Raw genomic sequence first — 14957 nt, 5'->3', positions numbered from 1 at the left:
CTTTCCATGCATGTCCTCAGTATCCCACTTCCTTTAATCACACCACCCTACAGTTACCACCCAGTTAATTCATTCAAATTATTAATACATTAAATAGATTAACCCACTGATCTTGTTATATCTCTCACAAACTAGTCATTTCACATCATGTGCTAACACAGGAACTTTGGGGGAACACTTATATCCAAACCATAATACCCACCATTGTGATGAAGTCCACCACAAGGCACTCACCAGAGCCAGCACCATACTCTTTGGACTTTCAGCCTCCAAAATCATAAGCTAAAAGAATCTCTTTTCCTTATAATTTACTCAGCCTTGAGTATTGTTGTAGCATTAGAAAATGGACTAATACAACAATAGAACAAATATTTATTTATAAAAATAAATTTTGGTTAAAACTAATATAATATGTATTTCCAGACTTAATGGCAACAAATAATCATATGATTTATATGTGGATATTATTTTACTTATTTATTTTAGGATTTAAAGTCCTAGAGCACAGAGATTTAACCAGATCCATGGTCTGTGCTATGAATTTTATTCTTTCATTTTAGTTTTCTACTTGCATTATAATATTAGAGTAGGTAGATTAAGATACTCATGATTACTAATATTTGTTGAATTACTATTATTGAAACCAGAGTTTCTCTGCTTCTGCTGGTGGGTGGAGTCCGCTTAAGCTGTAGGCCTCTGTAGCTGAGAAACATTTTGCAGCTCTTAATTGTGGGCAAGGCTCTCTAGTGTATCTGTAGACCCAGGCAGCTCACTGCCAATTTCTTCTTTCTGGATTCTTGACCCACAGAATTGAAGAATGAAACATACAGATGAGGATGAGTGAGTATAAGAGTAGAATTTATTCAAGTGTGAGTAGGAACAGAACTCCTGCAAGAGGACCTGGATAGGTGCAGCCACTTGAGTGTGCTAGTCTAGGGGTTTATATAGCACTTAGGTCAATGTTTTTGGTTCAAATTTACACTAATCAGTGTTTGGAAAAGTACTAATGTTGGTACAAATTTGTGCTAATCAGGGTTTGTGAAAATACCAATGCTCTTGGTTAGCCCTGCAAACCCATTCATGTCTGCCCCACTTCCGTTTTCCTACTTCTCGTGGGGAGGTGGAGGTTGTCTGATCAAGGATGCTCAGGGATTCTGGGCTTCAGTGCTGTGTGGACTGGGTGTCCACATCAACCCTCGCTGAGTCACTGCAGGTGACAGGTCACCTTCCCTGGCTTGCCTCCTAGGCCTCACTTCTCTGCTGTGTTCCGGCCCCTCAGCCCACCCAGGCAACTGCTACACCAATGCTTCTCAGTGGGGATTACTGTGCTGGCTGTGTGGCTCGGTGGAAGAGGAGCCATGTCATTACATGTTATGATGGACTTACGTCCAATAATCCCGACAGAAGAATGTAAGCAGTACTAACTTCATATTAAGTATTGCTTAAATAATAAGTCATGCATTCTGAAAATGGTATGGCAGCTTCCCCTTGACTACACAGTGAATGATTGGCCCCACGACCTATTTTTCCTTGTGGAGTATTTGGCCTATGAAGGGGAATCACTGCGGCTTCAATGACTTAATGGTCAGTCCCATTATACCAGGCATGATTCCACTCTTAATTTTGTGTATGTCTCTCAGTTAGCAAATAGAACAGGGGAATTATCCTGACTGGAGCTTTGAACTATTGGTGGGCTCTATGTACCTGAATATATTTACAGGTTGATGCTATTTCAGAAATATACTAAGACTTATACTTTTTAAAACATGGTTTAGACTCAATTTTGAGTAACTAGGACTAGGAGGGTGAAAACTTAATCTGACTATGGTGTTTAAAGGTAAAACCTTTGGGAGTTTATTAGTATTAAATAAAACCCTCAGGGTGGGACCCCATAGCTGAGTACTGGAGGCTTAATAAGAAGTAGAAGAGAGAACAGAAGACACACACGTATGAACTTCCTGACTCTTGATATGTGATAAGTGCCAATTTAGGGCTGTGCCAGCAAGAAGAGATGGCTCCTCCATGTGGGCCCAGAAAATTATGAGCCAAAATAAAACTTTTTTCTTCATAGAGAAGCCTGCCTCAGATACTTCATTATACTTATAAAAAATGGACTAATACAGACAAAGAGGCAGACTTAGAAAACTATATAGACAATCAAGACAATATGCACAATGAAAACAACATATAATCTACAACATGAAGGAAAACTTTTGGCCTACATAGTACAGTATGTTTAGTTCCAAATAAATTTTTGTGTGACTCTAACCAAAGATCTGTCATTTCATTAACTTTTCTTTTCCACAATTATCTAACCATCAGGTCGGCTATTTGTCTCAGGACATGTTCTGCTCTTAAACTGTGGCTTCCCATGATATACTTTCTGGATAATGTCCAAAGCTTGAACCCTTGCTGATTTCTCAGACATCTGTGCATTACTGGCCGGTTTCTGCAGGAATGGTGTGGCAGATAACGATAGTCACATGTTCTTTGACACTGTTCCTTTTATGAGGCGGGACCTGTTTCCCTTTCCTTTGGACTTGGATTGGTATAAAGCTGTTCAGACTAATAGAATGCAGTCAAGGAGATTATGGCCCTTCTAGACATCGTTTTTATGAGAATGGAAGCTTCTGCTTCAGTCTCATAATGCTCTAAAATAAGAGGTCAGAACAAACTTCTGGAGAGAATATATGCAGAAAACAGAAAACACATAGCATTATGGTTTGGATCTGGAATGTCCCCTGAAAGACATGGAGAATTAACTGCACACACTCCCCCCTCGCAATTCCCCTATCTACTGCTGTTTCCCACCTTCCTTCTTGCCCCATGCAAGTAGGGTAAATTGGAGCTTTTGTCATTCGGAAGTCCAGGTCTCAGCCAAAGAGAAGACAGAAGTGGAATGGGGAGTGTGGGGTCTTGATTTAATATCTGAGCAGCCATCTTAAATGTTAACCGCCATCTTATGAGATAAATTTCGCTTTCCTTGTACTTCCTCTTACCTTAACTCCCTCCACCCCATTAGTGACCTACCCCAGACATAGAGGCAGACTTAGAAACCCCAAGCCAATCCCAGGACACGACCCCTTGACTCTGGAAAGCCCCATGGTGCCATCGACCTAAGCCAATCCCATGCTATTTCTCACCCCCCAGCTCTGATGCCAGCCAGCACCGCCCCCCCCCCAGCCTATCCTATAGCGCCACAGCTTCAACTCTAAACCCCTACCCCACAAAAGCTGAACACCTGAACAGCTCGGCCTCCTCTCTCTTCTCTCTATTGAGAGATGGCCTTTATTTGTCAGCTTTGATTCCTGTGGATCTCTGCCAAGTCTTGGTCCTTCATTTCTCGATCGCCAGTCTCTTGCTTTCTCACTTTCCTTTCAGGGAGAACACAAAAGGAACTTGTACCTGACCTCCCCCTGATTGAACAGCTGTCCCCAGTACAATAGCCCCCAGGGAACTTCCCTACTTGCCCTCCTGTCCTACAGACATGAACCCTCCAAAAGTAACTGACCAGCTCATCTCATGCCCTGACTCTGCTAAACCCTATAAAACTCAGACCCCTGTTGTAGCCCATCACCAATTTCTCTCCTGAAAATGTGTCCCTCTTCTGCTTAATAAAAAGCATCACTGATCCATTGAGGTCTAGTCTCATTTTGGTTATTTTTGCTTTTATCCTTCATAAGCTCATGTGCAGAGGCCTGGGTCCCCAGTACAGCAATGTACAGATGTGGGGCTTTTGGAAACTGAGGGCTCTGATCTCATCCATGAATTAATCCATTTGATAGATTGATAATTTGAATGGACTGTTGGGAAGAGGTGAAAAGTATAGGCAGGTAGGGAATGATTTGGAGGAAATAGATCACTGGGGTCATGTCCTTGAGTACCTTTCTTCTCTCTTTCCTGTCTGTCCTGGGATGACCAGGTTTCCTATATCAGTCCCTTATTCCACAGAGTTCTGACTCATCTCAGTCCCAAAGCAATGGAGCCAGCCAACCATGAACTAAAATCTCTGAAACCTTGAGCCAAAATAAATCTTTCCTCCTCTAAGTTGTTCTTGTCAGGTATTTGGGTCATGGTGACAAAAAGCTGACTAACACATATGCAAAGAGTCAGAAGGGTCCAGCTGTGCCAGTCTTCCAGCTAATCTTGGCAAAAAAGTGTGCAAGGGAGTGAAGCCTGCTCTGAGTCTTGCTTATTTATATGAACATCCACGGTTTGTAATTGGTCTGACTTTTTTTAGTTGTAGATGGACACAATACCTTTCTCTATATGTTTGTATATGGTACTGAGGATGAACTCAGTGCCTCACATGTGCTAGTCAAGTGCTCTACCACTTAGTTACAAACCCAGCCCTGCATACTCCTTTTTCTATATGGATTTATTCTGACAATGTTGCAAGGAGACTTTGCATCAGTTTCCCATTGCCTCCGAGGGGAGTGTATCTGTTTCTCCCTGCTGGTATCTTTCTCCATGATGCTTTATCTTTATGAATGTGTCAGTTTTTCCATGCTTACCTTATTTTATATTTTCCCTTCTATTTCTCTGACTCTCCCTATTAGTTTCTCTCACTGTCTCCCAGGACAATGTGTACAGAACAGTGGATTAGAGCAAGACACTAGAGCCAAATTGCTGGGAGCAGGCTTTACTTCTGCTATTAACTGTGTGACAACCTTGGGCAAATTTCTTAATATCTCAGTGTTGTTGTAGTTTTCCCATAAGAAATATGAAGACAATAATACAATATTTTTTGCTTATCCATGGTTACAGCAATTTCCACAGATTTAGTTATGCAATGTCAAATATGATCTAAAAATATTAAGTGGAAAAATCCTAGAAATAAATAATTCATAAGGTTTTTTGTTTTGTTTTGTTTTGGGTACTAAAGATTGAACCCAGGGGTGCTTTTACCGCTGAGCAATGTACCCAGTGCTTTATTAAATTTTGAGAAAGGGTCTCGATAAGTTAATGAAGCTGGCTTTGAACTTGTGATTTTCTCCTGCCCCAATCACATGAGTTGCTGGCATCACAAGTGTGTGCCGCTGTCCTAGGCACAATTCATTAAGTTTTAAATTGAACACTGATATAAGTAGCATGATGAACTTTCATGTTGTCCTTCTCCCTCCTGCCCGAGACAAGAATGGAGTCTTTGTCCAGCATATTCACACTGTATATGTTATTTGCCTATTAGCCATCTCCATTATCACATCAATTGTTGTAGCATCAGAGTGCTTGTGTTCAAGTAAACACCTACTTTACTTAAAAATGGCCCCAAAACTCAAGAGTTGTAATATTGGCAACTTGGATCTGCCAAAGGAAACCATAAATTGCTTCCTTTAGGTGAAATTATAATCATATTTAGAGACAACATATTCCCATAACTTTTGTTACAGCATATTGTTATAATTGTTGTGTTTTATTATTAGTTACTATTGTTAACCTTTTAGTGTATCAAATTTATAAATTAAACTTTATCATAGGTTTATATATTGTTATGGTTTGGATGTGAGTTGTCCCCCAAAAGCTCACATGTGAGACAATGAAAGAAGGTTCAGAGGAGAAATGATTGGGATGTAAGAATCTTTTTTTAATATTGTTTTTTAAATTTATATGTGACAGCAGAATGTATTATAATTCATATTACAGAATGTATTATAATTCATATACACTTAACCTAATCAGTGAATTAGTTCCCTGATAGGGATTAACTGATGGTAACTGAAGTGGTAGGGTGTGGCGGGAGGAGGTGGAAATGGGGGTGTGGCTTTGGGTATGTATATCTATATGGCAAGTGGAGTCTCTATCTACCTTCTGATCAAGATGTGAGTTGCTTCTCTCTGCTACACTCTTCTGCCATGATGTTCTACCTCACTTTAAGCCCCAAGGAATGGAGCCAGCCTTCTATGGACTAAGACCTCTGAAACCGTGAGCCCTCAAATAACCTTTTCTCCTCTACAGTTGTGCTGGTCAGGTCCTTTAGTCATAGCAGTGAAAAAAGCTGACTAAAACATGTATAGGAAAAAACACAGTATATATAGTGTTCAGTACTATGCAGAGTTTCGGGCATCCATTGAGGAGACCTGGGGACATATACTCTGCAGATAAGGAGGGAATACTATAGTTTCCAACTCAGAGTTGTTGTATGTATAAGTCACTAAGTACATAAATAATGAATATAAATGTGTATATATACTTATATGTGTGTCTACATACACTCATGTAGGTGTGTGTATTAGGATGGTGGTCCACAAGAGGTTCCCTCTAAATTAGGTATTACAAGTTCTGATCTTATTGTGCTTCTTTGTCTCTATTTCTTGTTCCCTGTCCTTTCACTTTCCACTATTTTTGCATTTCCCTTGAAAATAACTGATATGAAAAATGCATTATTTTTGAGTAAATCAATATATTATAATATTCCTAAACTTACTTTTTTAAATGAGTCCATTTTGATATATTCCTCTCTTATTAGCATAAGAATCTTCACGCTTATATGGACATTGACTTTTAAATTTTTCTTTTTCTGACATAGAATATATAAAAAGACTCTCTATCCAGCAGGCTTAGTTTATGGAAGGATATTTAAAATCTTTGTTTCTTTTTTTTTTTTTTTTTTCCTTTTTTGGAGTGAAACATGTGAGAGATGACATTCTTAGATTCCTTGGAAGGACAGTTCTGGTGGACTCTGAGGTTTGTGAATTTCCAAGTGTTATGATTTGGATATGAGGTGTCCCCCCTCCCATAACTTCTGTGGTAATGCAGAGGGTGCAATGATTAAATTACTAGAGTTGTAACCTAATCAGTGGTTTAACCCACTTGATGGATTAAAAATTTGAATAGATTACTGGCTGATAATTGTGGGCTGAATGGAGTGCTTCTGGAGGAAGTGGGTCACTGGGGATATGCCTTGGAGATTATATATTTTGTCCATGGCTCTTCCTGTTCTCTTTCTGCTTTCCTCAGTGTCATGAGCTGAGCAGCTTTCGTCCACCGTGACCTTTCCACCAGGATTCTGTAGCTCAACTCAGGCACAGAGAAATGAAGTCAGCTACCATGAACTGAATCTCTGAAACTGTGAACACAAAATGAACTTTTTCTCTTGTCAGGTGTTTTGGTCACAGTGAATAGAAAGCTGGCTAATACACCAAACTTACCATTCTCTTACATTCAAGACAACATATTGTTTCAGGTAAAGTCTTCTCAGAATCCTGATAATTCTGAGACAAGGGTTTGTATAGCAGTGATTTGTAAAGTAAGTACTTGCAGGAAAGCAATAGGTTTAGCAGGACCAGAACACAAAAGAAGCCAAGTAAAATATCAGTCTGCTTTTGCAGGAATATCAAATTCTCTGTAATATGAAATTCACCTCAGCATTGTCCTGAGGAAAGAAAAAAGCTGGGCTTTCATATTTTTGCATCAGTAAGTAATTGACCAAAGGCTGAAAGCCTGGGAGCTACATAAGCTCCCAGGAATCTTCAGTTCTTTTTCTCTATGTCTTTACGCAAAACAGTTTCAGGTATTTTTTCATGAATCTTAGGTATAGGCTAGAAACTGGCAGTAGGCTGATTAGGAATGGTAAAAGTAATCTAAAGAGATCTAGGCAGAACACAGAGAATGTCCCAGTTTCACAAATATAAAAAATTATAAGGAAGGAAAGTAATAATTTTTTTGCAAATAAAATTCGAATCTATTCAAATTTACTTTTAAAATTGAGTCACTGAGAGGTGTTAGTTAGCACATAGCAGCAGGTGGCATCTCCACATTTTTTGGCCATATGTTTTGGGTCACAACAACATGGATTATAGCTAATTAGTTTAGATTCTAGTTCAATTTATTTTAGAAAAATAACACAGCATACTCGTCTTAATTCAAACTGATTTTCCTATGTTATGATGGCACTTGCAAGTTAGCACAAATAATAATGCTGTAAAAAAAGAAAAGAAAAGAGTCATTGTAAGGCTGAGAAATGTCATGGGTTCATTAACCTTTTCAGGTCAATGAGACTTGGTCAGAGCTAACTTCCAACCCTATGGGACTATTTGAGGTGACCTAGAAGGAAAAAGTTAAATTGAGTAGCCTTCTCTTACTGATTTCCTGATTTCAGAGGTTACAAATTGACTCTTAGTCCTACTCCTATTCTCAGAAAAGCCTTTTCCCAACATTCTTGAATTGCAGTGTAGGCAGGCCAGGGGCAAGCTGTGAAGGAAGGCAAGAAGTAGTGAAGCTGGGATGTGGCAGCCAGTCTCTTGTGTTAGTCCCTTTTTACCCCCACTGGGACTCTTGAGTCTATTGCCTCTGTAGTTCTCATTCAACAAAAGACAAGAAAACTAGTACTGAGTGTTCCCTGTGTCTACAATAATCTCTGTGGTTCTGGGTATAAAATGAAAACATGGATGCACCCCCTAATCTCTGCAGGCAGGGTTGATATAGGTGGTTTCAGATGTGGTAGTCATGCTTTAGTTACTGTAAAAGTTGTAATCCCGTCTGGAGATAACTTTTCTGACCAAATTTGTGGAACATAATACCAGTGCTCCCCGAGAACTTTCTTCCCTTTTGGAAGGGAAAGGGTGGGTTTGGGGGAGAAAATGAATAAGAATAAGCATTTCAAGGTTAAGAAATAAAGCAGGCTGAAAGAATTTTGTGGAACAAGTTAGAGGGGCCAACTCTCTAAAGGAATGAACTGAGAGTGAAGTTTGAGCATTTGCAGATATAGAAAAGAAGAGTACTCTGAAAATAGTAATGAGGGCTTTTAAACAAGAAAGAGACAAATCCCAGGGTAGATGGCCTGAAAAAAAAAAAACTATCAGGGCATTAGAAGAGTATACAGAATTATCCCAGAATTATCCCAGTTACTATATGACCTCATCCAAACTGGCTAAGGGGGGTCTCACAAGCTTCTTAGTAAAAGATAACTAAAAGTCTACTTCAGAACCATTTTATTTTAATATATCAAAATCTTACATATATATGTATGCATTTAGTTAGGATGAAATATGTGAGAGTGTGTGTGTATGTGTGTATGTGTGTATAAACTGCAAGAGATTTGTGAAAAGATATATTGTTAGCCAGAACAGAGTATCATAAGCACCATTTTTTAAAAATTTATTTTCAAGACAGGCTCTCATTAATTTGCTTAGAGCCTCACCAAGTTGCTAAGGCTGGCCTTGAACTTGAAATCCTCCTGTCTCAGTCTCCTGAATCACTGGGATTACAGGCTTATGACACTGCACCTGGGTGTAAGCATATTAATTCTATTCTCCATAAGTACCCATACCAACATATCAAGGAAAATGTATGCACAGAAAATAAAACAAAAAGAAGGACTACTCTTTGGGATTGGCTCCAAATTCCCATGCAGAGCTCCAGTGGGTTGCACTAGCCTTGAGCATTCCCTTCTTTCAGCTTGGTTTATTGGACCTCAGCAGCCTAGAGCCAAGGTCAAGTAGAAGACCTACTTGCTTTCTTTGCTTTTACTCCAATCTAAATTTTGAATGTCAGCACTCCTTGAATTAAAGAAAGCACACCATCTAACAACATGCACTGGAAAAAGAAAGCACAGAAAACCATGATAATATTTGGCTCAAGACAGAGGGCAGAACTGGTTGGATTCCCATCCCCTGTGTTTTGGGGGTTGGCTGGGAAGGGAACTCAAGGGAGCTCCCTTGGCTCTTCTCGTGCAGCTGGGTGGAAGAACTAGCCAGGGTTATGCAACATACACCAGATAAAAGCCTAACTCAATTACATGAGGCCAGAAATATAAAGTGTCTGAAAATTGTTGTCTTCCTATAAAACTAAACAAAATGAACCCCTTCTCTTAATCAAGAACATCCTTTATTCCCACTGAGAGACGAAAATTCCCTTAAATTGATCTTACCCTCAAATTATTTCTGAAGAAATATTAAAATTCTAAAATAGTACAGCAACATCTATTTTATTTTTGCCTCCTTTCTTGCTGTTGGAACTGGCATTTATGACTTCCAAAGTTTTGTATGTCAACTCCAGATTTATCAGACTTCTTGAACTGAATTTTCTCAGTAGCTTTCTCTCTTCTTCATGTGTAATTCTCATTTATTACTATTTTCATCCACCTGGTTCAATTGGGACTAATAGTCAATGGTTCATAGATGGAACTATTGGGTAAACCAGGTTCCCCTTTCCAGGAACTGAATCTTTTCTTGGTCAGGAACCGTGGCATGTAGCCTTTGATTAATCAGTCAGAAGGCATCCCACATATTCACCATATTGGGAAATCCAAAAAAATAGAGTTGACACCATCTCACCTCCCAAACAAATAGATATGAAAAGCTGTTAGTATTACCATATTTAGAAGATTCCTTCAGTTTCTGGCTTATCCCTGAGGTTATTTCAATACCTGTTCTCCAGAAGTAATTTTCTAAATTCTGAACATTGGGCAAATATCTTTCCAAATAAAACCTTTTCTTCCCCTTGCTTCAGTTCATTTAAGGTGGGTTTCTGTGATATATATCTAACAAAATCCTAATATACCAAGATTTTCATTTGTTTCATGATTCCCACTGCAAAAACCATTCTAGTTGGTGTTTTAGTTTCAAGTACCATATTGGGAAAACTATTTGATGAGACTGAGCCATGGAGAGGACACTTTTTTGTCTAGACTGGGTTAGTGTGAATGACCTAGAACATGACTGGCCAGAAGTTGTAGACTTTGCTTTCTCTACTTAAATCCATCTCTTGGTTTTTACCACATGGGAGAGTGCTAGTTACCTATTCTAGATTCCATTCTTCTTTTCTTCCTTGTAATAGAAATCCTATATATTCTAATCTTCCTTGGAGATACAGATAGCCATGTAGTGAAGTTTTGGTCAATGAGATGTAAAGACAGTGTTTTACAACTTTTCTAAATTCCATTTAATGGTCTGTTGGCAATATGATCTTTTTCTCCTTTCTTTTCTAATCCCCCTCTTTTCATCTGATTCTCATGAAATCCAGGTAGAACTTCACTAGGTCTCTTGAACCATGAGGTGGAAGTCATGAGCTGAAGTTGATGGAACTGGGTTTATGAAGTCATGGATCCCTATATCAATGCTGGAATGGAATACATATGCTCAGGCCTTGTCCTCCTCCTCTACCCCACTTTTTCTCCTCTTCTTCTTCTCCTCTTTCTTCTTCTTTTTCAGTCATGTGGCAAAGATAAACTTCTATTGGTTTAAGTAACTATTATATTGCTATTATATGCAGCCAAACATCCTAAGTGCTGAACCTCTCCAGAGGAAAAAATCCCCTTAAGATCATATCCAATAGTAAGAAAACCAAGAAAATAATAACAAAGGCCATCAGTAATCAGATTTCATCTACTGAGATTATGGTCAAATACAGTGCACTGAGTCTTGAACAAAATTAGACTAATATTATTATTCTCCATTGGGAGAGAATTTAAGGTAGGATTATGAACAAAGTTTGGGTTCTCCCTAGAGGTGACACATTTATATTTTTGAAAGTATAGAATTCTCATTTATGAATGGGTTTAATCATCTCAACAAATGTTAATACTTTAGTAATGTTAATTCTCCACACAAAGTCTGAGTCATCTTCTAAAAATGTCATCTGAATAATGTCAGATGCTAAACTACTCTGCCAAAATGCCCTTCAGTGGCTGAAAGCTCTTCATATTGATCAGCGACTATTGTATCTGTTTCCTTATACGTTTGGAGTTTGTGTTTGGTTGTATTATTCTTTCCCCTAAGTATAAACTCTGCAAAGGCTGAGACCATAACTGTTTTATTATGACACCTACATATAGCACTGTGCCTGGTGGTAGTTGCTAGTCAATCAGTATTTGTTAAGTTAAAGATAAGGAGATGAAGGAAAGGATGGAGAAATTCATGAATCTGAGAAATCTTTGAAATGGCATGGTTTTTAAATGGTATCTAAAAGGACTTGGCTATATTAGTTGCGACTCTAGTGTATGATAAATGATTATACCAAAGATTACTTCTTGAAAAATATTCTTTTAATAGTTTTACTTGTGGGTGGTGGGTATCATGATGTGCTACATATCGCAGGCAGTGACTATGACCTTGTATAACTCCCACTCCTTGAGTGTGGGTGAAACTGTTAATATGATGAGCTATCATTCTTATGATTAGGCTTATTATTGGTTGACTGACTAATCTCAAAATGAAGACTGTCCTCAAAGGAGCTGGATATTTTCAGGTAAATGTTTTTGGTTTCTTTCTCTTTTATTTTGGTACCAGGACTTGAACCCAGGGGCATTTAACCACTGAAGCACATACCAGACCTTTTTTTATTTTTTTATTTAAGAGACAGGGTGTTGATAGCTGAGTTGCTCATAAAATTGCTGAGGCTGGCTTTGAACTCTCAATCCTCCTGTCTCAGCCTCTCAAACCACTGTGATTATAGGCATACTCCATCACGCCCATCTTCAGGTAAACTCTTAAAATAAGTAAGTAGCATCAGCAGACACTCTTGCTGGCCTGGAGAAAGCAAACATCTAGGCTGTGAGCTACCTATTCCCATATTGTAAGGAATTACAGGTGGTCTCTAGGAACTGAGAATGGTCACCAGCCAATAGAAATAAAATGGGGACTTTAATCAGACAATTGCAAAGGACTGAATTCTTCCAAAAATCTTTGAAAAATCCTGAGCTCCAAATGAGGAGGGAGGTCAAGATCCTGATCTCAAGTTTGAGAAAGCTTGAGCCGAACACCCAGCTAAGCCATCCCAGATTCTGATCCATAGATAGAGAGTTGAATGGTTTTGAGCATTTATTTGTGGAAATATTGGTTTTGAAGCAGTAGAAAATAAATACAAACACTTTCACATACATTATCTTATTTTTACATAAATACACAGAATTATGTTTTATCTCTGTGTTTACAGAAAATGAAACTGAGTTTATAAAGGTTAAACACCACCAAAGTTCTTTCACCTAGTAAGCACACAGAAAAGGGAGACCATACAAGAGTGGGAAAACCTATGTTGTGTGCTCAATGGATAGAGGAGCCTAAGAACTGAGGCTGCAGTCACCTGTACAAGTGGATGACTGCTTCCATCCAGCCTACCATGTTGAGTGGGTGCCTTAACTCCAATCAAAATATGGTAATCTAGGCTAACATGCCTATCTTTTATTTGCTTAGAGAACTCTGTAGGTGATTTTTAGGTAATTTGTTTATGTTCTTGTCTTCCATACCCATTTTTAATTTTTTCATTATTTTTTCGGATTATCTTATTGAACTCTCAAATTCTATGTGGCATGAAGTATAGGAAAGAAGGGAGAAAGAACAGGGAGAGAAAGGAAGGAATGGAGGGAAGAAGGGAAGACGGAAGGAAGGGGGAAGGAGGGAAGAAGGAAAGAAGGAAGGAAGAAAGAGGGATGAAAGAAAGAAAAAGAAAGGCAAAAATTACACAATTATGACAAAGGAAGCAAGGCCTCTGAGAGGTTAAGTAACTTGCCCAAAGTCACTAAGTTTGCAAGTTGTAAAGCAGTCTACCACGTCTTCTGGCTTTAAGCATCTTCTTTTCCTTCTTTCTCCTTCTCCTCTTCCTCCTTCCCCCAGCCTGACATAAACATTTAATTCTCCTGATCCTAGGTCTTTCTATTTCTAAATTAGTGTGTATATTTTTTTCAGGAAAATAATAAGGCAAGCATCCTACTCACAATGAATTAGTGTTGCTTGCTAGCAGTTAGACTTCAGAGTAAATTTGGAGGTTTTTTGTTTGTTTGTTTGCATTGCTAATAGGAAAGACGCTAATAGAAACAGAACATGATGAATTTGGATGAGCTTTAACCCACACATATTCCAGAAGTCATGTATTTTACTCAGGAAAAATAACCACCACCACCACCACAACAAAAAACCCAGAAACCAATGCCTTGAAAATGTAATGGGCCACAGAGAAACCAAGAAAAAAAAACTAATACAAGAAAAGAGAAGACAACAAAGAAATAAAGCAAAAGAAGAAGGAAGAGGAAAAGAAGGAGGATTATAAAACAAAACCAAAGAATAATAGATTTTTTAAAAATCTTAAAATGCACGCTGGTCTTTGTATTGTATTTTTGTAAGTCCTATAGGAGTTCCTTTGGTAGCTCATGTGTTGTGGATGCAGCTGGGTGGGGTTGAACTATTCTTTAAACCCTATGGAATGTCAGAGAATTTGGAACACACTGATCTATCTGGCTTGTCATGATTTCATTGTACAGTTTGAGATGAGAAATCTAGGTTCTGATTATTTTTTCTCACATATATATATGCTATACATAAAATAAAAATTTCTGTTCCTTGAGGAGAAAGGTCAAGCTCAATAAGAATAAATTCTAAGACCTCACCCAACATCTTCCTAACTACAGTTAATGGATACTCCAGCCTTTCAGTTGTTCAAGGCAGAACATTAGAGACATCCCAAACTCTTCTTTCCCACCTCACTTATAACCTAATTAGAGTAAATCTGGTATCTCTATTTTTCAAAATAGTTCCAGAATTTTACTCCCTATTATTAGTTTACTGCTTCTAATATATTCTAAGACATCAACTTTTCTTGGCTGCTTCCTTTGTTCTTTGTCTCCTAAAATCTATTTATGATCTAGAAGCTAGAGTGATTCTGTTAAATATTAGTTGTATCATGGAATTCTTCTGCTCAACATCTTCAGTGGCTCTCCATTTTTCCCAGAATAAAATCCCAAATATACTCTATCACTCCACTTGATTTAAAATTGCCATAGAATCTTGGGGTCTTGTAACTACAAGCCTTTAAATTATTATGGTCAGTGGATGTAAGGTAAGGTTTCACAGAGCCTCCAAAACAGGCAGGATCTAAATGACTAAAAATCTGCTCAGCTGAGTTATTATAAAATAATTGGATGTATATAAATTTGAGTTTGGTGCTGGCAGACTTTTGAGCTAATGGGTCTCAGTTTACAGTGAAGGAATAAGCAAACTAAGGATGAAGACATAGGCCATTTTGAC

Source organism: Spermophilus citellus, assembly GCF_964194105.1.
Source record: "Spermophilus citellus genome assembly, chromosome: 5".
NCBI classification, from domain to species: Eukaryota; Metazoa; Chordata; class Mammalia; order Rodentia; family Sciuridae; genus Spermophilus; species Spermophilus citellus.
Note: the sequence above shows the minus strand (reverse complement) of the source record.